At 43.1% G+C, this 24,176-nt stretch overlaps 1 protein-coding gene and 1 long non-coding RNA gene across 2 annotated transcripts in view; one reads left to right on the top strand and one right to left on the bottom strand.

Moving 5' to 3' along the window:
* The window catches only part of TH (tyrosine hydroxylase), a 414,235-nt gene that overhangs the window by 113,566 nt on the left and 276,493 nt on the right, over positions 1-24,176 (bottom strand). The gene's annotated exons all lie outside the window — the stretch shown is intronic.
* LOC138503877 (uncharacterized) overlaps positions 1-24,176 on the top strand; it is a 121,771-nt gene that overhangs the window by 94,122 nt on the left and 3,473 nt on the right. The gene's annotated exons all lie outside the window — the stretch shown is intronic.

Genomic DNA, 24,176 nt, shown 5'->3' with positions numbered 1-24,176 from the left:
CAAGCCCTGCTGAAAGCATGAATACAGCCGGGTGCCATTGATAAACATGGGGAGCAAAGCATGCTCACCACCGCCCAAACAGTTTCTGATAGAAAAGGCAGTGCAATGCAACATGGTACCCTAAGCATTTATCTCCTCACCTTATTGGGTCATGTGACAAGAGCTCAGCCACTGAGAATTCTGGGGATTCAGGTAGAGCAGAGGACCAGTTGCCAAATGCGACCAGTTGACACAGGTCATGGGACTCCACAACTATGGAGTGAAGTCACGAGTCCTATGAGAAGGGGAAGAGGTGCATTCAAGCTGTGTAAACTCCGAAGAGGCAACACAACGGTGGCAGCTGTGGAGGCCTGCAGAAGAGAGGTCCCCGACAGCTGCGAAGAAGGGGCACTTTGACTTTGGTTGGGATGAACCCAAGTGGAGGACTGCACAAGAAAACCCAAGTTGTTGGAAGGGTTCTGAGAGCTGGATGAAGTGGTGGGAAGTTGGCAGGGAGGCCTGGAGACAGCATTGCCCGACAAGGGGAAGAAAGTCTCAGGATGTGCAAGTACAGACTGCCTGTCAGGAGGCTGCCTGTCAGGAAATATGGCAAAAGTACCGCCAGCGTTCTTAAGGTACAAAATAGAGAGCCCTGATGCTGCATTTTAGAAAAGGTCATGAAAGTGCCTTGTTGACAAAAGTCTTCGCAAGACTCCTGACCCTGCCATCTGGGAGATATAATAAAAGCACTAAAGCGTCCAAAAGACTTTGCGAGACAATTTGAATCTGAGCACTTCTGGGAGACATAATAAAAGTATTAATTCATCATAAAGACTTGGCGAGATAAAGAGACCCCTTGCGCTGTCTTCTGGGGGACATAATGAAAGTACTTAAGCATCCCAAATAGGACTTTGTGAGGTAAAGAGAACCCTGTTGCTGCCTTGCGGGGCATATAGAAAATTACTATAAAGTACCAAGGACTTTGCAAGCTAAAGGCAAAACCTGTTTCTTCTTCTGGGAGACATACTGAAAGAATTAGCACGCGCTAAAGACTTTGTGAGATAAAGGGAGCCATGACACTTCCTCTGGGAAACATCATAAAAGTACTAAAGCATCCTAATGACTTTTCGAGGTAAAGATGAATCCTGACGATGCCTTCTTGGAGACACAATGAAAGTATTAAACAGGTCCTAAAAACTTTGCGAGGTAAAAATAACCTTAACACTGACTTCTGGGAGATATAATGAAAGTACTAAACCATCCTAAAATCTTTGCAAAGTAAAGAGAACCCTGATGCTGCCTTCTGGGGCATGTACATAAATCCTGACACTGCCTCTGGGAAACATAATAAAAGTATTAATGCATCCTAAAGAATTTGCAAGGTAAAGAGAACCCTAAAACTGCCTCTGGGGGACATAATGAATGTACTAAAGCATCCTAAAGACTTTGCAAGGTAAAGAGAAGACTGGAACTGCCTTTGGGAGAAATCATGAATGTACTAAAGCATCCTAAAGATCTTGCAAGGTAAAGAGAACCCCGAAACTGCTTCTGGGCGATGTAATGAATGTACTAAAGCATCCTAAAGACGAAGCATCCTATAGACTTTGCAATGTAAAAAGAACCCTGATGCTGCCTTCTGGGGATTATACATAAATCCTGACACTGCCTCTGGGAAACATAATAAAAGTATTAATGCATCCTGAAGACTTTGCAAGATAAAGAGAACCCTGAAACTGCCTCTGGGAGACGAAATGAATGTACTAAAGCATCCTAAAGACTTTGCAAGATAAAGAGAACCCTGAAACTGCCTCTGGGAGACGAAATGAATGTACTAAAGCATCCTAAAGACTTTGCAAGATAAAGAGAACCCTAAAACTGCCTCTGGGAGACAAAATGAATGTACTAAAGCATCCTAAAGACTTTGCAAGGTAAAGAGAAGACTGGAACTGCCTCTGGGAGAAATAATGAATGTACTAAAGAATCCTAAAGACTTTGCGACTTAAAGAGAACCCTGAAACTGCCTCTCGGAGAAATAATGAATGTACTAAAGAATCCTAAAGACTTTGCGACTTAAAGAGAACCCTGAAACTGCCCCTGGGAAACATAATAAAAGTACTAAAGCATCCTAATGACTTTTTGAGGTAAAGATGAATCCTGACGATGCCTTCTTGGAGACATAATGAAAGTATTAAACAGGTCCTAAAAACTTTGTGAGGTAAAAATAACCTTGACACGGCCTTCTGGGAGATATAATGAAAGTACTAACATCTTTGCAAGATGAAGAGAAGCCAAATGCTGCCTTCTGGGGCATATACATAAATCCTGACACTGCCTCTGGGAAACATAATAAAAGTATTAATGCCTCCTAAAGACTTTGCGAGGTAAAGAGAACCCTAAAACTGCCACCTGGGAGACAAAATGAATGTACTAAAGCATCCTAGAGACTTTGCAAGGTGACGAGAACCCTGAAAATGCCTCTGGGAGATATCATGAATGTAATGAAGCATAATAAAGACCTTGCAATGTAAAGAGAACCCTGAAACTGATTCTGGGAAACATAATGAATATACTAAAGCATCCTAAAGATTTTTTGGCTCAGAAATGTCATTTCTTTCCAAAAATTGGAATTCTTTCGAAGACCCAAAATACGGTAAAAAAGAAATGTAGGGAAAATGTTTACTTCAGGAGGGAAAACGTCAGAAAATTAGTTTTTCTCATTTTCACTAATTAAATTTAAAAAAAACTAAATGTAAAGCTGCAAAATGCCTGAAGGGGCCAAATTTGCTCTGTTGTCAAAAGTGGCAAATCGGGTAAATTTTGCCAGGTATTAGCACATTTTTTCCACTGAACGAACATTTTGCGAACACCATGGTCCCCAGTAGGGATTTGCCAATTTTGCCTGTTGAGTGGATTCAGCCATTTCCGACCTTTTCAAGCCGGATGTTCCGTTTTTAGAAATGTTTTAAATTTCAGACTTTTTCCCAATAAAGAGTTTTTTCCCCATAGTTTACGTTTAGAATTGTTTTTGATGCCCTGAAATTTCATTTTTCCCCATATTATTATGGTTCCAGAATTCAGGAAAAACGAAATTTCTGAGCAAAATAATTCTGCCAAAGAAATGTGGAACAGGAAAAAAATTGCCAGGCTGGCAAAATGGAGTGGTGGTGAATTTCGCCAATTCCATTTAGCCGGCAGTAATTTCACACACTCCTAAACCTCAGTAGGCTCTGGTCCTGTAGCATCTGACTATCTCTCTTCCTGGGCCGACTGGCCTATTCCCGGTTTAGGTGTTCCAGTTATTAAATGGGTGACCAGGTCATGGTTTGCAGGGTCCACATTACCAGTGGCCTCTACATGGTCGCACTTAAGGTTCTCCAACGGGAATGTTGCCACCATGGCATTTGTAGCTAAAGTGAACTCTAGGAATGTGATGTCCTCATGGTCATAGGTGGGCTATAGTGATCACCCCTCCCAAGTCCTGTCCTCTGAGTTTCTTCTGGTGGTTTGAAAGCCAGAACTTCACATTCATTCTGGTGATTGCGCTGCTTCTTGTATTCGGCCCAATCGGACTACAGAGTTGGGCCAACTCTATGGACCTCATTATAGGTTTGCCGGTGTCCTACAGTAATTCCGGTGGGATACCGGAAAACCTGCCTTACCGTCGTTGCTGCCCGATATCCCAGTATTATTGGGATATTATGGTCGGCGGAGAGCCGCTAAATTCAATTCCCATGGAGTCTCATAGGAACGCATGGGATGGGATTGCCGGAATCACCAGCACCGTTAGCACCATTTGTGCCAGTGATTCAGGCATTTATTTGCTGGTAGTGGCCTGATCTCCTGGTAGGTCAGGCCTGCTGGGAGATCCATGGCCCCGACAGCAAACTTGAAATGTGCCGGTCCGGAAATAATGCCGGAGCCAGAATAACTGGCATTTGTTCCGGCATTTTTCCCAGACTGGCACACTTATAATGAGGACCTATGTCTTCGCCCACAAGAGCGCCCATTTTCTTGGTGATGATGTCCCTAAGGAGACGCGTCCCTTCCTTCACCATATCAATTGCCAAGAAAAGGCACCTTGTCACCAGCGAACGCGCCCTTGCTAGCATAGATGTACCCGCATTGCCCCACTATGCGGACACCTCCCATTGATGCCAGGGCATGACTTTTCCCTGTGGATGGCTCACAGGCTCTTACCATAGAGGTGGATGTAGCTTGCCTAGTATGCCTTTTCTGGTATCGCTTGCCTGGAAACCTTGCAGTAATAATGCACTCAGAGGTGACGCCTGTGTAGTGCCAAATGCAGAGGTTCTGCGGATGTTTCCCACTCGGTCTATAATTCTTATCACCACTTCAGCGCCAAACTACACATTGATCACGTTTTCTGCTGCACTTGCTGCGGTGTCTACAATTCTGTTCCACGGATGGGTAGCTGAATTACACCTGCAGCACTTGACTCTAAACGAAGACCTACGAATGGAGACAATGGCAACTTATACAATTGCAGAACATCGGTCTCCAGAGCCTACATTAAAATAAACATGTCACTTCACTGAAGCCTCAGACTGACCTTTTGAACTGACTGTCTCCAATTTGGCGAACCAGAGAGCAAAGAGTGAAATCAGTGCTTGACATAAGATATCACTGCACAAACCTGGCTGTGGCCACGTTAAACTATGCCCTGGTTCACAGGCCCTAGACACCTCAAGTAGGGTTCCTTAGGGTGGGACTGATCTCGTTTGTTCCCAGTGGATTATTTTTATTGCAGAAAATTAATTGACCACGTGGTGGCGCAACAACACCAGTCAAATTTACGATTGCAAATGTCTTTGTGTGGGACAGCTAAACTGAGGCAACAATCTTGTTAAGTGTAAATTGTCGAGCTAGGGAACAGATCTAACTAGGTGTCCATGACAACAAAGGGTACTCTCCAGAGGGGTGTGAAGGTGAAGGAGATGCACGCTTGAGTGGGGCGAGATTCTTTCGTGTAACATCTGTGAACCCCAGGACTGTTACACCATGACTAGGGTTGGCACCACACCTTGAAGTAGGGTGCAATCACTGCCAGGCCAGTTCCTGGATTCGAATCACAAACTGAGCACACAATCCACTATCTACTAAACCAGGCCCAGCTTTCCCAACCACAGTACTATTGGGGTAGTGGCAGACGCCCCCTCCGTCCCCCCGCCACCCCCCAACTAATTTCCTTCAAATTCTGGTGCCACTTCCTGTTACTGGCAAAGTAATGAAATGGTGTAAACAGATGCCAAGTGAGATGCCTTCACTGTCTCTTGCACCAAGCCCCCCTCCACTACTACAGACTAATTTCAGGATTCACTCACTATGGCACCAGGTCCACAATCTGGAATACCAGACCACCTTCAGTATCAATTCCCTGACATCCCTGGTGCAAGGGTTGAACATCCCAGATCAAGTTAATTATTCCTTAGCTCACATCCCCTGTACCAGGTTTGAGAATCCCACACCAGGCTCAGTATTCACTCATTAACATCCATGGTGCCAGAGACGAGAATCTCCTTCCAAGTGCAGCATCCACTCACTGACTTGTCTGGTGCCAGGATGAAGTATCCCAAACCATGTTCATTATACCTTCAAGGACATCCTTGGTGCTAGGGCGAAGAATCCCAGATTAGGTTCAGTATTCACTAACTGGCATCCATGATTCCAGGGTCGAGATCCCCAGAACAGATAATTATTCACTCTCTAGCATCCATGCTGCCAGGAACAAGAAACCCAGAACAGATTCATTATTCACTCTCTGGCATCCATGCTGCCAGGAACAAGAAACCCAGAACAGATTCATTATTCACTCTCTGGCATCCATGCTGCCAGGAACAAGAAACCCAGAACAGATTCATTATTCACTCTCTAGCATCCATGCTGCCAGGAACAAGAAACCCAGAACAGATTCATTATTCACTCCCTGGCATCCATGGTGCCAGGAACGAGAAACCCAGTACAGATTCAGGATTTACGTCCTGGCATCCACGGTTCCAGAATGGAAACTCCCAGAGCAGGTGCAGCATTCACTCACCGACATCCCTGGTGATGGAATCAGGAATCCCAGATCAGGTTCATTATTCACTCACTGACAACCCCAGTGCCAGGATTGAGACTCTGTAACTAGGTTCAGTATTCACTTTCTAGCATCCACGGGCCAGGATGGAGAAACTCAGAATATATCAAGGTGCCGGGATTGAGAATCCCAGAGCAGGTTCAGAGTTCCCTTGTGGACATCCATGAAGCAAGAATTGGGAATCCCAGACCAAGTGCATTAACCACTCATTGACTCCCCTGGTGCCAGACTCAGAAATCCTAAGCCAGTTTCAGCATTCACTCACTGACATTGCTGGTGCTAGGATGAAGACTCCCAGACCAAATTCAGTATTCCCTCACAGACATACCGATTGCCAGGAATGGGAATCCCAGACCAGGTTCAATATTCAATCACTGACATGTCTGGTGCCAGGATAAAGAATCCCAGACCAGGTTGGTTCAGTATTCAATCACTGACATATATGGTGCAAGGATCAAGAATCGCAGGCCAGTTTCAGCATTCAGGCACTGCTATACCTGGTGCCGGGATCCAGAATCCCAGACCAGATTTAGTATTCAGGCACTGCTATACCTGGTGCCGGGATCCAGAATCCCAGACCAGATTTAGTATTCAGGCACTGCTACACCTGGTGCCGGGATCCAGAATCCCAGACCAGATTTAGTATTCAGGCACTGATACACCTGGTGCCGGGATCCAGAATCCCATGTCACGTTCAGTATTCAATCACTGACATCCCTAGTCCCAGAACCAGGAACCCTAGACGAGATTGATTATTCACTCACTAAAATCCCGGGTGACAGGAACAGGATTCCCAGACGAGGTTCAGTATTCATTCACTGACATTTCTGGCGCCAGGTTCGAGAATCCTAGACCACGTTCAATATTCCGTCATTTACATGAGGTCTCTTTATCTGTATATAGCTCACAATTCCGAAGCAGGGTGCATTGTCAACACCAAAAGGCAACCAGTCCACCGTAACACTCTGGCACCCTTGGCCACCTCTTACGAGGATAAGTAAAACTGGCAGCAAGAGTGGGGGTGGGAAGTGTCTGTAAAAAGAAGACTAAGGACAGTGAGGAGAAAAGGGACTTATGATGCTGTACCCGGCTTTAGAATTAAAACGGAGAGTCAGACCTCAGCAAGAGGCTCTGAGGGTTCCAATAGGTAGACCCAACACATAGAGGTAATGCAACTGATACCCACAGCTCACACAAGCACACATAGTGACACCACTTCAAGAACAACAGAGGTTTACTTATAAACCTGTTTTAGGCACATGCCAGACTCTGAAATATGTCTGACCACTTTACAATAAGGTCACGGGACTCCCTGAGAGCCCATATAACAAATGTCATGTTTTTCTTTTTTTATTAAATAAGTGCATTTGGTTGTACAACATTTCGCACAAAAAACCTTGCAAAAACTCATCATATCATACAAGCAATACAATAAAACTAAAATATTGAAAACATTTCATAGCTTAAAATATTTAAAGTGACTGAGTAAATGAAGAAAAACATGATTAAAAGGTAATAAACAAATTCTTTGAACATTTCAACACAATAATAAAGCGACGAGGAGGGAGAAAGTAGATGTGTACATTCTATGCAACCACATCCTAGTCCAAAACAAATCCATCATAGATCAGAGAGCAAGGAGTCAGGCATGACCGAGCAGATTAGTTCAGGATACATAATGCACAGTAGGTTACAGTTGAAGAAGGGGCACCACATAACCAAAGTTTAATAGTTCTTCCTAAAAGGACAATCTTGACATCCACTATGCGAAGACAATGTATGCACTTCTTTAGGTTAAATACAGTCCATATGGATAGGTTTGAACCAGCCATGCAAGCCGGCAGTGGGCATGTGACAAAATAACTTCTACTCTGTAGGAGAGATGGGATGAGTAGTGGGTCCTAAAGACCTACCAAGCCTCCCATTACTGCCATACCAGCAGTGATCCCAATCATAAAAGCGAAACGGGCACCACATGAATTGTACACCTCTGTTAAGAGGGGGTGTGAGCCAGCAAGGAAGCATCCAAAACAACAACAGTACTGCAGTACCAAAATAAAATAAATGTCTAATCAAAGTTCTATAAACATTCAAGAGTTTCATCAAACTAAAAGGATGGACAAACTATTAAAACCACTGACAGCAAACCCCTGTAATTCAATACACAGAATATCCAGACTTTTGGTGGAAAGGGGCACACAGTGAATGATGATAGGGGTAGGCAGGCAACTGTATTTGCAGCACTGTTCAAGTTTATATATTTAAAAAAGAAAATGTAAGGAGTGAGGTCTTAATTGTCACCTAGGCCATTAAAATAAGGCCAGGGGGACAGAACCATTTTATATACCTTTAATCTTCATCTCTCGGTGCTACAGCACAGAGTCAGACTTCTGGGTACTTTCTATCGGTGCAAGTCACTGTTGAGGTGGTCGAATAGGAGGCACACACAGTGCTCTTCAAGAAGTGTTAATTGGTTCAAGGCTCGAAGGTTGATTGAAAACAAAGGATGTGAAAATCCTTGTAGTACGATTTCTCGAACTGTTTTTTTTTTCCTCGGCCCAATGATGCGATACGGTTCTGAAACAGTGATTGGCTCAATGGAGCTAGAGAACGGTCATCAGGCAGTGGATGGTGAAGTTAAGTGGTTTGAAACAGTAGAATGTCAATGGCAGCTCCATTGAGCATTTTAGTGTTCGGAAATGACTTGATATGGGTCGAGTCAGCTTGAAAGAGGTCAGAAGTGGGAAACATGGCTCCTTTGTGGTTTGGGGTTTCTGTGAGATCCTGGGTCAGGTCCCAGAGGAACGGTAAATCATTGGTCTGCCGCTCCTAGCCGGGAGGGCTGCCATACATCACTTGCAGGTGTGCCACTTCTAGTGGGCAGAATCCTGGATACCGGTGTTTAGTCTTTCAGCAGCAGGAAGGCTTTTCCAGAAGCAGGTCACCCAAAATGTTCCACTAAAGTAGCTGGATAAAAGATCTTGCTCCTTTTTGCAAATCCCTACCTTCAGCCCAATGGCAGGGGAATTTGGGAATACTGATACCTCAATAAGGTTCCAATTAAATCCTTCTTCTTCTTAAGTCCAACATCATTCATCTAAATTGTTATCCTAATTTTGCCACAATGAATTGGTCCATTTCAAGCTGTCCATAATGGGTTAATCTCAGCTGTTGCAACAAGACTTTCTGCCTTCTGATGTCAGCTCCAGGAGTGTCTTGTCGTCAAGAACATGGGAGACAGAACAGAAAGGAGTAGTGGTTAAATATTCCCAAGATGACGGGACCCTTACTCTCCCAAGCTCCCCTTTACTACACCCAGTCTTATCTGCCTAACCAAAGAGAGCCCTGTACTAATCCCCCCGGTGTGTCTTCCCATTTCGCTGGCAGAGTTTCCTTTGTACCACTAACTCCCACCTTATCCCTCAGGAGTATGTCATGTTCCTCTGGGAATTGTGTCAATCCTTCCCAGAAAATAACACATTGAGCTTTGAGGACTGGGCCCAAAACCTAGTTGTAAAATACAAAGATTATGGCAACTGCTGGAGTCACAGGGTACATTCTGAAAATAAAAATCACATCAGATGGTTTTGACAAAGTGTGATTGTATTTCCTCACAGGCCACTATAGCAGATATAGATTTATATGTAGATTTAAACAAACATATAATTTTAATTATTGTTTCCAGCTGTTAAGTGAAGCACATGTTGTTGGCATAGATTGTATTCCAGCAGGGTGTTTCAGGAATGTAACTTTTACTCTGAGGGTATCATGTTGCCAAACTGCATGGCAGTTGCTGGGATGTCAGTAGACAGGATCCAGCAAAGAGAACACATGTGTACTATACTTTTTTTTAGCATGGAGCATTAAAAGTGCAGAGGTCACTTTCTGAGAAAGAAAAACCAGCAGCATGTTGCAAAGTACAAATCAAAAAAGCTTGTTATTGCAGCCCCATGCAGATGGACTTCTTCACAATTTTAAGAATCAACGAGCCTTGTTTGCTTTGAGGATTTTGTTTGAGGTAATGGAGGACAAAACAAGGGGTTCCGATACTAAAAATGAAACCATAGTCATTAGGTTTAGATCACTGCTGGTGGTGATGTCTATGGTTTGCCTGGTACATGCCAGTCAGGGCTGGGTAGGGGCTCACACTTAAACAACCCAGACATATACTGCTGACATCTGCTGTTGTATTATCATAGATCATTATATGCTGCCATCGTTGACCAATTCCAGTGCAAATTACACCTCATGCACAATCCACAAGAACGTAAATAACAACCAAGACCCACTTGTGGAAATGTAGTCAATTGAGTCTCTTTAAAACCATATACTTCTAAATGCACGCTCGGTGGTCTCTAATGCCACGTCCATTGATGATTTAATTGAATCTAACTTTTTAGATCTTTTATCAATTTCTGAAAACTGTCTAAAGCCTCCTTTACTTCCATCCCCACACAAACATTCAAATGTTACATTTTGAACTCCAATTACTCAGGTGTATTGAAGTCCTTCTCACTTGCTCTTTATCTTTCCCCGAATTACACATTATCTATTCTTTTGTTGTAAGCAGCCCCTCCCGTAGTTAGAACAACACTTTGTTCTCTCTATGATTTCATTGCATTCAGTTCAACTTTATACCCTGCTAATCGTTTTCTGGGTGGTTTCAATATTAACTGGAGCAGCCAAGATGACCCACTAATATCATTCACTAAGCACGCGGGGAAAAGGGCACGCGAGAAGCCCTGCTGACAGCCCAGCCCAAGACCCAAGAAGCTCTGTTGGAGGCCACGCCCCCTATTCTATTTTCATTCCGGCCTCCTCTCCCAGGGTGAAGCCCGCAGTGGAAAGGGCGAGGGAGCTGCGTTGCTGACAGTCCAGCAAAGCACCTAGGAATTTCTGTTGGAGGCCACACCTCCTTTTCAATTTTCATCTCGGCCTCCCCACGCAGGGTGAAACCTGCAGGGGAAAGGGCGCAGGAGTTGCTGTGCTGCCAGCCCAGGAAGGACCCAGGAATCTCCATTGGAGGCCACGCCCCCTTTTCTATTTTCATCCCGGTCTCGCCGGCAGGGTGAAGCCAGTGGGGGAAAGGGCGCGGGTTGGCATCCGCAGGGAGTTTGCAGCTGGCAAGCTTCTGATGACTCTGGGATTGTTTAAAAGAAGGAGCACTGCCTACTGTGTTCGCTTTGATAAGTGGGCCAATCGATGCAACCAAGCAGTACTTTGGTACTTGTGAGAGGCAATTTGGGAGGAGGTGACATAAGGCTGCTACCAATAAAGCTATTCCAGGAAAAACAAGGCCGTTGATTCTGGACGAACGGGAAGTGACGATTATTATTCCTGTATGTTTTCTCAGCCTCCCGGGACTCTGATCAATCTCTTTGGTGCTGTGTCTGCTGTTGCTCTTGCTGCTTTTGTTGTTCTTCCTGCTGTTGCATCTTCCAGCCATAGCAGCCCAGAACAGTCCCATTTATCTGCCACTACGAATCCTTCCCCAGCTGGAAGGGAGGGTTCTTTGTCACCGCCACTACCAATCCTTCCCCAGCTGGAAGGGAGGGTTCTATGTCACCAGAGTCAACCTTTCCTGATGAGCCCCCTGACTCCCTTGAACACCATCTAGGCCTGCATGGCCCCAGGAATGAGTCAATGCTGGCTGGAGACATTTGCTTGATTTTTTATGGGAGGAGGGCGGTAGGTGGCCATGACGGTTCAGACAACGGGATGCTAAAGCCCCGCCCCATCCAGGGAACTAGTGGCAGAATATTCACCCATGCGGTCCGGGGAGGGGGATCTAGTATCTAAAGAGTGTCAATGTAGTTCTGTCCTTGCTGAAATTCTTATACTAAAGACTTTGGTTTTATCGTTGGTGTATGCTGTCGGGAAAGGTCTGAATGTGGGGGAGATAGTGCACCATCAAAATGATGGAAAAAAGGACCTAAATCCCCTGGTAGAAGCTGGTTCAACCCTGTATGAAATATGTCCCAGTAACACCTGAGTCACTACAACCACCAACCCTACTGTGGGTGAGAAGGAGTCGAGAAATGGGAACAAACCAAGCAGTAGCCCTCTGCCTGCAATTGCAGGCAAAACGTCACTTGCAATGGCCACTACTAGCTGTATTGGTTACAAGAGTAATGAAGAATCATTTTCGACTTTAGTGCCCCAGACAACCAAATTGCATGTAGCCAAGGAACACAGCCGAACATATGTACCTACAAGGCAGAGAGCAGAATGGGTTACCCTCCCAGGACCCGTTCTGGAAAACCTGCAAGCCAATTAGCACCTCAGACCGAGGGGACTGTATATTTGCATAGTGTCTCCCATATTGGTGACAAGTGATCATGAACCCAGGGAAGCACTCGTTAAAAAAGGACATATTTGACATTACACTTTACTGACAATGCTTTTCACCAGGAATATTTTACTACCACTGTAGGATTACACAGTCATTTTCTTCATTGTCAAACTGGCCTAATGCCCATAACTCATCATTAATCCCTCGACAAGCCTACTGACATGGCATTCAACAGTGTACCTCCCCCTGTATTCTTCTTGCCCGAAGTTGGTGAGCCCACAATTCCATTGAAAAGGTGGATTAGGTCATTCGAGCATTATGCCAACGTGGTCTGTGGGCAAAACTGCAGTGTGCAAAGGAGGAAATAACTTCCATTACACTGTCTAGGTCCACCAGGACAAGAAAAGTTTGAAGATTTGCCGTAACTCCTGGAAAATGAAGGGGAAAGTCTGAACGCCTGTGAGAGAGCAGGGAAAAGATTGCCAAACACTATAAGAAGAAACTCAGTACCATTCTGGAACAATACAAATTTGGTAAGAGAACATGGTGAGAGCGTGCAGCATTATATAACAGCGCTACAGAAGTTGGCAAGAATCAGCAATTAGATGAGCGTCTCCGGGACCAATTTATACTTGAGTGCAGCAATGCCAAAGTAAGGGAGAAACTATGGTCGGAGGATGACCCATCATTACAAGTGGTTTTACGTGTTGCCAAAGAGGTGGAGCACTCGGATATGTGTGTTAAAATGTTAGAGAGCAGAATAAACAGTATTAACATCAGCACTGAAGAAACCAAGAAGAATCCCACACGTGTTGATGCTTGCAATATGAGTGTGAATGTTGCACCAATTGAAGATGCCTTCGGAAAGAGAAAATACTATGAAAAGACCCGCCTTCCAGATCAGAGAAATGACAGAAGAGGTAGAATGTCGAATCGAGGACGAAAAAATGAACAGCCACAAGAGAAGCAGCCCAAGCAGATGTTTTCGGTGCAACACTGTAGACCACTAGGCAGGTGATCCTGAATGCCCTGCTTTAAAGATCATTTGCAAACTATGCAAGGGGAAAGGACATTTATTGAAGTGTTGCAGAGTGAAGAGGCCCGCTGCCAACAACATTGGCGATGAACACAATGAAGAGGTAACAAAGGATTGTGTATATATGGTAATTGACGATGATAATAATGAAGAAGAAATTGAAAGCCCCAGATCCTCTGTATTTGTAGATGGCACGAAAGCTGTTATGATGTTAGACTCTGTTGCAAAATATACACTGCTTCCATTTGATGATTGGGATCAATCCAAACATGAGTTTCTTCATGAACCAGACATTAACCCCAGGGCGTATGGAAGTGTTGCAATTGATGTATTAGGATGGCTCTGGGGCACGTTAAAATTCAAGGAGAGAACAGCTTGAGGAAAGATTCATGAGACATGTAAGGGTAAGACTCCCTTATTGATTTGGACCCATCAACATAAACTCAAAGTGCGACTTGATCCAAATGCTATAGACACAGTGTTTGCAGTGGAAAGTTGTAGTACCCATGGAAATACCAAGGATATGCAAGTTATTAAAGAAAGGCTTTTCCGTGATGAGAATGGATGCTTACATGGATTTGTCCACAAAATTCAGATGAAAAGAGACCATTGTCCGGTGGTGCAAATGTTGCGGGGCATTCCTTTGTCCATGAGAGACGAAGTAAAGGCTGAATTGAGGAAATTGGAGGAGAAGGACATCATTGAAAGAATAGATGCCAGTGAGTGGGTTTCATCCCTTGTAGTTTTGAGAAAGAAAACAGGGAAGATCAGAATATGCGTTGATATGAGAGAACTCAACAAATGTGTGATCCCCGAGAGGCATCCTCTTCCTAATATTCAGGAGATTGTGTCCATGATTGGACCAGCCAAGTTTTTCTCCACTCTAGCCCTAACGTCTGCCTATCATCAGGTCAAATTGTATTGAGATTCCAGATACCTCTCTGCATTTATTACCCCAGATGGGTTATTTCAATATAAAAGGATGCCTTTTGGTCTTGTGTCAGCGGCCTCAGTTTTCCAGAAGATCATACATAGGTTATTTGATGGAATAAATGGCATAGTGTACTCCCAAGATGATATACTTGTGTTCGCCATCACTCCATACTGGGCCCAAAACATCCAAACCCACATTGTCCCATGGCTTCTCTGGAACGTCAGTCATAACCATAGGATGCTTTGAGCTCACACACGCCTTTTCACTATTACAAAAAAGGATACAATTGCGAACTGCCCTCTCAATTTGGAGGTTGCATCTTGGCCACCAATAATCACTCCTCCATCCTCTGTTTGGTCTTAATAATTCCTTGATGTCCCTCATGGCCCAAGTCTATTATTCTTGGTCGTACATTCATAGGAGGAATGATCTTGTCTCTACTCATCACTAAACCTTCCTGAATGTTCAAATCATCAATAACATTCCAATAGGATGCTAAACTCGACTCCTGAAAGTAGCTTTTCCTCTGTGTACTGTCACATTGTATCCGTCTTTCAGCATGTTGAGTGATTTGTCCTCTCTCATTGCCTGCTCCCATTCTTCACGTGGAACTGATGCAGAATTTATATTAAACAGTTTGCCCGTGTTATTAGTGGCCCCATAGATGCAGGCTTGGATATGGAATCTCTTGTTCAAGTGGATGGAGAGTCTGTATTACCTATGCAGCAGGTGGCAGGCCAGTCTGTAAGAGGATGTGCCATAAGCCCGCCACTTCCTCTCAGCAAATCTGCACTTGTGTTTCAGAGAGGCCAGGTCAGAGCCATACCAGGTGTTGCACTTGGAGGAAGGCTTCATACAGATCCTCATGACAGGGGCAAGGATGTCCAGGGTATTGGTGATAGAGAGGTGAAGATTTTCAAGGGCAGAGTCAGTGTGGGAGTCTGCGGCAGGAGTGAGAGGGGGAATGAAAAGTGTATTTGCAGACAGTATTTTATTTCACTGAAGGGCTAATCTGTGTGTTCCTGTAGCTGTCTGCAATAGTCAAAGGGCGTTATGGAGTCCTTTAAACATAACAATCACACAAACAACTGACCAGGCATAATAAGATAGCACAGTCTTTTGAGTTCCAGTTGCAGAATCCTTTATGCAAGCTGTAAATTACAAAATTAAATCTTGGCATGGTTCACTCAGTCACTCATCCTATAATTACATGGGGTAACAATTTAAATTGTTAGGCAAGGAAATATCAAAATTCTGTTCACTTCTTTCTTTGACACACACACCTTTCGCATTACACCTTCTTTCCCTCTGGACAATCCGACTACCCTCATTCAAATCTGTCCTTGTTTCTTTCACGTCGGAAACACTCTCCACACCTCTCACTACACACACTCTTTCCATATTCCATACACGTCCATCATCCACTCTCACAGTATGTTTAAACACTTCAGAAACCAGCAATGGTCTGGACCATTCTTGAGGGCAGGGGGAAGTTTAATTCTGACAGTGTCTCTTAAAGCAGGTGACTTTTTCTTGGTTCTCGTTAACCCCACTTTGTACATATTTGACCACATAATTTAATTCTTGTAATTGGGTCACCCATCTCCTGATCTAACCAGATACCTTGTCCAACATTTCGATGTATATATCTCTACTAAAGGTTTGTTATCAGTACGAAATTCAAATTCTGTACCTCATATGAAAGTTATAAATTTGTCGGCAGCCCATTTACTGGCTAACGCCTCGTTTTCAATAGTGGCGTAAGACTTTTCTGCATTTTTTAATAGTCTGGACGCAAAAGCAATGAGAAATTCTCTGCCATTTTCCTCGACACCATATACTTCTTTTCATATATATAATAGTTAAAATAATAATAATAACAATAAAGTACATGTTGTACTTACATTTCCTGTTTCCCTTCATCTTTGCAGCTCTGAGTGGTAAGAGGGTGCTTATTTGCATCACAAGAACACATTTTGAGTTGATTAAGGGTACGCCAGAAGGTCAGTAATGCCCTTGATTCTGTCAAAATTGTTTTCAAGAGTCCAAGCATAGCTAAGCGCATACTGAGTTTCCTGACAAGAAGTCATCGCTCTGTGAACAGTGTAAGCACACCTAGTGGCTATGATCAGGAAAACATATTAAGGAGGCTAGTGTTTTTAGGACCGAATACTATTCCACTTGGTAATAGGTTTATAGTTGACACTTCCCAGCCGAGAAAATGCTTAAACAATTATACTGTGTCCTTATCCAGGGTCTTCTTGTGCTCTAAACCCAATTCCCTGATTGTTACATCAGAACTACATTTCTTAATGTTCAAGGACTGGGCTTTGGGTTTGCTGTATAACTTGTTCAAAATTGATTGAATGTTCCCTTTAAATTTGTCCTTCTCTTTCTATTGTCCTTTTTTCTCTTTTAATAGCTTTATTGTTTTATATCTGTTTTGCAATACCTTTATGGCGCAACGTCAAAATAAAGCTATTGACTGACTGACTGATCCTTCACTAATGCGTTGATTAGCCTTAAACCAGTACAGGATATTCATAATGCAGCGCATTGTCACAGTGATGTATTGGATTTCTTGATTTCCCAGCAACTCTGTATATATGTCCTTTCTCCTGTCTCTTTACCTCAATCCTACTCATACCCTGTACCCTCAATCTTTGAATAATGTCTCTGTCATAGCATTGGCTGCGACCAAGATAGTTTCATTTTCAACCCAGATACCCAGGTGAATGTGATGATGCACGAATGCCACTGCCATGCCTCTCATACTGCTGTTGAACTTGCCCCTCTTTCAACAATACAAACGAAAACGTGTCCTTCCCATGGTACACTGCAGAGTCAATTATGATTGTTATTATTATTATTATTATTTTTATTCGTATTAGGATATTTATTGAGAGCAGACTTAGCTTCAGGAAGCAATGAGTGTGTTACAATCATAGGGGGAAGAACACAGTGAAGGAAGCCAAGAAAAAAGAATCAGGGAGCTAACAGTGGGTGCGCGAAGGGGGGCAAATGGCAGCAGGGGATCTACTAGCAACCCCAGGAGGAGACACCGAGAAACAGGAAATGGTTTATATGCCCGATTGAAAAACATGAGCAGCCGATATGCATCGGTTACGAATTGATCCCCTGGCTGGAATCATGCACCGTAAAGATCCTCCTATCAAAAGTCTCCAAAGAAAATGGAAAAGTACCTGGACCGTTGAGAAGCACTTTAACAAAAACCTAGATTAAGAAAGATACATTTTGAACCCAGCATGCCGAGAAGATCGTGAGCAAAAGACTCCTGTGTGATCAGACTAAGAGAACCATTAGCACCCTATGAATTCCACAAAGGAATGAATGAAGAAGCAGTACGTGGCATCCTACATGCGGTGGCGCCGCAAGGAACGTATACCACTTGAAATTTTAACAGGGGGAAATGAAGCTGCAGAAATGGGAGCAGGAAGGTGCACCTCGTAGAAAACAGCAGAGGGCCCCAGCACTATTAGATTAGGATAAAGTGTATACTCAGAAAGAAGCCTAATAGGAGCACAAAAGTCCCCAGGCACTGGTGCTCACAGCAGAACTGTAAATGACTACACTAATGCAACAGTAAAGTTCCAAAGTTCCAAAGTTCCAAAATGTTAAATAAGTCTTTTTATGATCTATATAATCCATATGGTTAGAAGCAGACAAATAAAAAGACCAATGCATTTTGGATTAAAAATTCTTCATCAGGGTGCTTGTGAGCACTGGCTGGATTTGGGGGGGTTTGGGAGGGGGGGGGCGGGTGTTTTTTAGGCATGCGAGTGGTCGTTTGTTGGCATGTAGTATTTGTTTCCAGTCATCTCTTGTGAGAACGATCTGGCTGCTGGCCATTGCAGGTGGAGGCTCAGGCACTGATTACTTTAACCATTATTCTTATACAGTCCCTCTGCATGTTTCAGGCATGTTATCAAGTCCTTTTCAACAGGGGATGAGGGCTGACTGTCAGGAGACAGTGTGGTGGTAGAAGGGTGGTCATGTTGATTTGTTTACACTGACATTTGCCACATAAACAATACTCCACAGAAATTTGGGGGAACAGCGTGCTCTGTTATTGCATCAAAACTTTGGAACTCTCTCCCAAAGGAAATACGAATAACAGAAGATCACCTTAAGTTCAGGAAATTGCTAAAAACATGATTCGTTAACTTACTGAGCTAAACAGGAAAACCCAACAAAGGGAAACTGCCAACGCATCACAATGGAAACACCAAAACAACCGAACCAAAACATTACCATCCAATGAAATAGAACATTCCAACACGATATTCTACCACAAATCACCATAGGATAGCATGAACTCGACAGATCAACATAACCACAGCACAAAAGAATGCAGACGAATCTCTACTAACCCTTCTAAAAACTCTCCAATATCCTGCATACTCACCCGCAAAGACTGATCCAAACACACACATACCTCTACCACAACAAAAATCTAAAACCACTGCAAACTGCGCACACTCCACAACACACAACAGAAAAATAAATCAATTACACACACACCCATACACCAAACACCACATAATGTCTACCAACTAAAAACAAACAAGCACACAGTGACTAGCTTTTCCAAACTGAAGCTACCAACAGCACATCAAAGCTCTCTTGCGCTTCTATCTCTCACTTCCACTAAGCCCTCTGAGCCCTCCTTCCTTTTCAGATCCACCAGAGCGCCTGGAGATGATGAAAAAGGCAGTGGTGTGCAGTAGAAAACACAATAACATACCACAACTGCATGTAAAGCTAGCAACAGCAATTTACAATTCGCGACCTGGGTTGCAGGTTGTGGGCCCTATCATATGCCTTTGAGGTCCAAAAATGACAACAACCCTTACAGTGGTTTATTTAATGCAGGATGTATAATTGTATAATGAGTAGTGACTCATATATAATTTCAAGTGAATATAAAAAGGAATTGAATTTGTCGAAGTCAGATTTATAAAAGAGATATTTTATTATAAAATTCCATAAAAATGACATTTTGGCACTTAAAAATATAGATTGAAATGCTGAATGCATTCACAGATACTAGCTATATAACACAATCTCAAAAACAATAGGAACACTGCCCTTATTTTGAAAGTATTGTAGCAGGATAACACCTTGAAGATACAATATTGAGTGCATTACAAGTGTACCAGATCTGTAATATAGAGCAGAATCATTACGCTCAGGGTCATCATTGCTGAAACGCAGGGTACCCGAGACAAGGATTGACATTAACCCTTGCACAGATACAGGCGTATATGAATAGAATTTGCTAAGAGAGCACCATTTATTTCTCCAATAGAACAGTAAGAATGAGAACTTTGTAAATTGGGAATGTAATAGCTACGGGCATAAACACATGCCCATCTCATCATTAACCTACACTACAGTGTTAACTGGAATAGATCTATACATTAGTGGACAATAATAGGCCTTCAGTGAAAAACGTGTAGGCAAGTCCTAGGCTTATACTAAGTACTCAGAAGTCAAACTACCCCAGTTTTTTAAACAAGGACACTATTTATTCTGTATAATTAACTCATAGGAAATACCTTTTTATACATAAATGGCGTTATCAATTTCTCCTCACAATACAAGCACATTGAGAAACAAAGTACTTGCTGACATTCTATTTACCTATTGTAGAGGAGCAGTTACATGCCTTTGCTGGAAATCCGGCCCCCTACCTCCTATATATTGTTAACGTTAGATTGTGCCATGCTTAACACCAACTGTTGTGACCATAGCACAGCGAGTATTCAAAAGTACCCCCTGAGAAAACCCTATGAAATGTATCCCTGACGAGACGACAATCTGAGGGAGGAACTCCCTGAAGGAATATGAGAAAGAGTGAAAGAGAAGCCAGTGACGTCACAAGAGATGAGCGTGATGCTCTGAGGCAAAGAGCTTAGAAGAGAACGCATGGATCTTATAGAAACTAATGACAAAGTTAAGAATCGAGTAAACTTTCATATACAAAAAGAAGATTGCATGTGTGCGAAGCACTGGAGAAAATGCAAGCCTTTCAATAACTATGCAGATGTTGAAACGCAAGTAGACTAAGTGATCATATAAGCTGGACATCTGTGTCATGAATTTAGTAAGCCAAGACCCATGGAGAGGAAAGGCGGAGAACTGTGTTGCAGCAAAAATAAGCTGAGATTGTGGAAACAAATGACGAGGCTGTCTGGCCTGGTATCAAAGGTGAAGAAGCCAAGATCGGTTATCTATTCTTGAAGGCAGTGAACGTGTGAAGCTGAATCATCCCTTGTTAAAGTGCAAAGAAAGAACAGCAAGCGTGCCAAATTTTATTCATTTAAGACATTTAAATGCTGCAAAATTGTCTAAATCGTGGTCTCCTGTCACATGATCCAAGGATGAAAATAGAGTTGAGCATGGAGTCCTAGAACAGCGATAGTGCATGCCCACAGACAAGGATACTTTGCAGGGCCATGTTCAAAGACAGTCTGCATCGCAGAAGGCATGGGGGATGAGAGATGAGAAGCTAATTGGGTGGGGAGGTAAGGTCAAGTCCACTTCCTGGCACCTGGGTCTGAGCTTAAGTGCTGCTAAGTGAACTGAATGTTCCAAACATGGCATGAGCGTACCAACCAATTATAGAGGGCCTTATAGTTTGAAGACCAATGATATACTGTGTGCTAAATAGTGATGAAGATGACGATGACATGTTTTAGAGGTAGGCATAAGTTGTCCACCTGTTACTAGATAGCCAATCACAATCCCACCCCTTATCCCCTTATAGAAAGTATACTTAGATGTTCACCTTGAACGTATCACAATCTCTCATAGGTTTTTCTTATTTGCCACATAGTATGATGTCACGTCTGACATATTTCTTGCATAAAAGAATGGTTTTATGAGAAATGCATAGAGAGCTCGAGCGAACGTCCGTTGATGTCCGTTGTAACACCCTGTTTTAGATAACTGTTATTAAAACAGCAACCTTTGCCATATTCCTGAGTTGGTTAGATTATTTGGTGTCAGAGTTATTCTGCATCCCCATCCATTGCATGCACGATACCCAAAGGGCCATATGCTCACTATCAATTCAGGGTACACTTGCCAAGTTTGTAAAACATGCTTCTGTTTTCATACACGATGACTAGGCACATTTAAAGAATACTGTAGCTATGGCAATCTAAATTCTATCCTTTTAAGGTTAGCGCTAGAGCCTCGTCTGTCAAGTAAACCCCCCTCGTCACTTTGTTTACATAGTAGTTCTCACTTCAGCCCTAGCTGTTGCCTGCAGACTGTTTATCAGTGTTTAATTATCTAAAGAAGGCCATTTCAGTCAGAACCACAAACAGACGATGTTCCCCTCACCACAATATCTCCCTCAAGAGAGAGGTGTGCATAATAAATCTAATTTATTTCCTTCAACTGCTTCACTCAGACCCAACCCACCTATGATTCAATATTTTTTCATCTGAATGGCCACCCTGCCATATGTCATGCTTCCTTCATCATCAAATGAATCCCGGAACATGCACTGCATGAACCATGTATATCAGAGAACTTGCTCCAGAAGCACTCCAAATATCAGTATGGTGTCTCAGTACCTCGCATTGCACATAACCAACTTTCTATTAATCTGATCTGTTTGCACCCTCACTAGTAAAATCCTGCTTCCAAGACCTAGACACCACCTGGAGTTCGCTAATGAATTGTTCCCTTTCTCAGGATTCTTTCCCTAAGGCAATGCGGACTAGTCACTCCAGCACTACTCAAAAAAACTTCTCTTGACCCATATTGTATGGCATATTAACAGACAAGGTATTGGTTCAACCGCTGCGCGTAGACCACTACGCGTTGACCATTGATCAATCCTCTCCTTAATATACAGTTTTATCAATAGGTATCAGTATTCTTTCCAATTTTTCACAAATTAGAGTTTTCAACAGATTCTTCATGTTCACATTTTATTTCAATTGGTGATTAATATGCTCCGACCAACACATGTTTCGAACTTGCAGAACACAGGTCTTCTTCAGGGCCAATGTATCACCTTTATTTTGTTTAAATATTCTAACTAGATAATGGAATGATTTCCAGCAGCTGGACTAAGAGATCTAATCCCCTTTGTTTATTCAGAAAAGCATTTTTTTCTCCTTGGATTGGAGTTGCACTTCTTAACCTTTATAATGCTTCCAATAGCGTTTTGATGCTGCCTGCAGTGGTCTGCTCTGCACGTATTATTATATATTATATTATTGCTACATCACTGCAGTGACTTGTCTGAAGAAACACATGGGGGGTCATTCCGAGTAGGGCGGTAAGGGTTAACGGTCACCGGTAACGAGACCGGTGCCGTTAAACCCTTACCGCCCTATTCTGAGTTCCCTTTGCGGGTTGGTACTTAACGGCTGCTTTTTGCAGGCGTTAAAAAACCAACCCGCAAAGGGACCTAGGAGCTAATTAAGGCACCGTAATTTACGGTGCCGTAATTAGCGCCTTCCCCATTCCCATTGAGCCCTGTAGGCCAAAAATGGGAATGGGGAAGGGCCCATGGTGAATGGGGAATTACCGCCCCCGCCAACCTTGGAATGGGGCGGTAATTACGCCATTCACCATGGCGGAGTTGGAAAAATACTGGCGTCAAACAAGGCGCTAATAGCGCCTTGGTTAACGCCAGGGTCGGAATGAGGCCCATGGAGTGAGCAGTCTCGATTTAGCTTAATAGGATTGTCACCTATGACATACCTCCTGCTCCTCACCAGTCTGGCTTCTGCAAAGGCTTCATTACCAAGACTGAGACTCTGAACCTTCAATTTCTGGATGATGTTCTCTATGTGCTGGATGCCAATAGGCTGTCGCCTGGTCTGTTTGCATCTCCACATAGCATTTGACATGATACACCTTAAGGTCCTAGGATATTGGATGGAGTTCAGTGAGTTTGTGAGTTGGCTTTCATCCTTCCCGGCCGGCCCTTACCATGTGATCCAGGAGAGGGATCCTGAATTAGGCCAACTACTTGTTCCCTTGATAGCGCATCTGTGGTCAATCCTGTACGGTATGATCTTCTCCCTGTACATTGAGGCCCTGCAGATCTACTCACCAGTAGGGCAATGTCAGTACACCATTATCTCTTGCTGAAGGTGTTCTCTGTTCTGGGCATCAAATTACTGATGATTCTTTTTGGAAGAAATAAACCAATGGATGGTGGAACACTTTCTAATACTTCACCCCATCCAGACAGAGAACCTGTTTACCAGATGATTAGCTATGGGAGGACACACATTCATGGTCTAGGATGTATAATGCTATGATGATATGATATAATAAGTCATTTCTAATGCACCTGCAGACAATGCTGGTATGGGGTAACCAAGGCACCACAAATGGAATCCTGCAGGAGGTTTGTTTAAAAGAACTTGGAAAAAACATATTTGGAAAATCCCAAAAGAATCTTTAATAATCTGGCATAAAAGATCTCTTCATAGTGTCGCCAGCAACTTCAACAAAAGGTTCAGGAGGTAATGCACCATGAATCTTCAAACCTTCCTAGGCACACATGCTTACATAACCTAAAGTAACTTAACAGCATCAATGGTATTCCAGCATGCACATTAATGTTATGATTCTAATGTGACATGTTTAACCGTTACGTACTAAGGGCCACACTATTCTGTACTTGCTTTAGAAAGGAGCCCAATTCATGGAGAATTGTTCTTAAAAAGAATTGGTAGGAATTGGGCTTTAATATCTTTTGACATATATTTTCTTTGAATTCACATTTTAATTGAAACAGTTTATATTACATCAATGCATACAAGCAGGCCAGACAAACCAA

This window comes from Ambystoma mexicanum, chromosome 11, assembly GCF_040938575.1.
Source record: "Ambystoma mexicanum isolate Mex_15411 chromosome 11, UKY_AmexF1_1, whole genome shotgun sequence".
Classification (NCBI taxonomy): Eukaryota; Metazoa; Chordata; class Amphibia; order Caudata; family Ambystomatidae; genus Ambystoma; species Ambystoma mexicanum.
The sequence above is the reverse complement of the archived record's forward strand: the minus strand, read 5'-3'. Positions and strand labels throughout refer to the sequence as shown.